This window comes from Notolepis coatsorum, assembly GCF_963971535.1.
Source record: "Notolepis coatsorum genome assembly, chromosome: 17".
NCBI classification, from domain to species: domain Eukaryota; kingdom Metazoa; phylum Chordata; class Actinopteri; order Aulopiformes; family Paralepididae; genus Notolepis; species Notolepis coatsorum.
Window position 1 is genome coordinate 29,202,957 of NC_140181.1, and position 2,295 is coordinate 29,205,251.

Below are 2,295 nucleotides of genomic sequence, written 5' to 3' on the forward strand. Positions count from 1 at the left end.
TTCTTCCTCTTTGAAGGAACACAGCAACATTATGTGAAATGCGCCTTACCATCTTCTCCAGAGTCAGCCAAGAAGATAGATACCAATTTCCTCTCTGTGCATTCAGTATAAATCTATCTGGCTGCAAGCTAGCCTAGTTTAGCACAAATTAATGGAAGCGGATACGGACCACTAGCCTTGCTTAAAACTCCAGAGATTTTGGCATTTTCTCCCATAATTTTGGCATGCCCCTTTAAGTCTTGTAGAATGATGAATGTTGAACCCTAACACAACATTTTAAACGTTGAATTCGTGAAAAATGCTTGCGTCTATCTTTTATGTTTTCACTTGGATTGAAAGTTGGATTTTTATTTATTTAATTTATGTATTTATTTTGTATTCCATTACGTGCTACGCAGTCTAACTTTCATGACGCTATGAAACCCTTTCAATTTCAAACCCATTAAACAATCCAAAACCCATGGGCTTAATCAGAAAATGTGTCTGTTTTTCTGAATTATGCTTGAATGCGGTCTTTAATGTGCTGAGTAGGCTACTTTTCATGATCTTATGAACACATTCAAAGTTCATTGTATAATTCCCAAAAGGCAATGGCCAATTTGAACATAGGGCTGTTTTTTATTCTGAAGCTGGAGGGTATTGGTGGAAAAATCTACATTGCTTCTCCTATCTTCTACTTTCCTATTGTCTACTCCTCTCTCTCTCTCTCTCTCTCTCTCTCTCTCTCTCTCTCTCTCTCTCTCTCTCCTCTCTCTCTCTCTCTCTCTCTCTCTCTATTTCACTTATTTCAGAATGTTTGTCTCTCTTACCTTGTATATCTCCCTCTCTTTCTGTATTCTCTCTCAAATTCTAATTCTTCTTCCTATGTTGCCAAAGCAACACAATAAACATCAAACAACAATCAAAGAATACAATTAAATAAATGAATCCATAGAATAGAATTAAGGCAGAAAGAGGAATTATCTCTCTCTCTCACACTCTCTCTCTCTCTCTGGTTTCCTGAACTGTGGATTGGGATATAGAATGATGAGTCACAGGGCTTCCTCTGTTGGGTCCCTGCATAACACCAACAACGGTATAATGAGCCATGGATCTAACAGTAAGCATGACTGATTTAGTGCTGCAAAAGCTTTGAGAACCAGTGGCTTGTGGGTTTAGTTTAGGTTTTCTCTGGAGGTCGGGGTTACTTTGTGTCTCTTCACCAGGGGCCAAGGAGGAGACATTACATTTATCTAAGGCCTTGTTTACATTCACAGAAATGATTCATATCCAGCCTCATGGATATACTAGTGGTTGCACTCGGGTTTTGGCCTTAACATTACGTTTTGTAAACGTGGAGCGACAGAGGAATGGTCTGAAGCGCGAGTAAACAAGTCTGGAGCTTGGCATCTTATTACCACGGCGATGACATGAAACCGTCTCCGAAACATAAATTCAAAAAAAGTTATAGGACTATTTCATTTCTTTTTTTTATATATAATTTTTTACCATTTTTACAGCTTTATTAGTCACGCAGGACCGACAGAGGAGAGGGCGAACGGGAGGAGATGTGGGGGAGACATGCGACAAATAACGACGGGAGCTGGGATCGAACCCGGGTCGGCCACGTAGGTGCGCGAGGCGAGGCACTATGGTATGCGCCACGAGGGCGCCCGACTATTTCATTTCTGTTGAACAGCGATGGTCCTGTCAGGAGACAAAGCACAATACTTTAGATCAGGGCTATTCAACTAAATTGTTCAGGGGGCCACATTGTCAGAAACCCAAGGGGCCAGGGGCCGGAGTGCCACGGCGCCTCCCCGTGCTATGAATATATGTACACTTGACACAACACGCAACCACATTTTCACAACTTTTATTTAACTACATTGCAAAAGTAGTATACTTTTCAAAAAAAGTGCTTCATTTATGTGCCACATCTGCAACATCTCCTGCAAAAAGTGCTTCATTTATGACTGTGCAACAACTGCAACATCTCCTCTTCAACATTTCAATATAAAAATTAAATAAAAAACAAACAAGTGCATGATGTGCATCTGAACATTCTAACATCAACACTTGAACAAAAAAACACGTTTATAGTGCAGCTGAGCTTATGAAAAAGTGCTTCATGTCTGTGCAACAACAGCAAATCACAGCATCTTATTAGCACTTATTGTCCACTCTTAACTCTCAAACATCAGGGGGGTGGGGGGCAGACAGGCCTAGCCTACATACACACATCTAATGAGAGCGATTGCACTTCTTTGACTGGGCAATGGCAGAGAAAGAGGGTTCATAGGAAGTGAGGGCTAC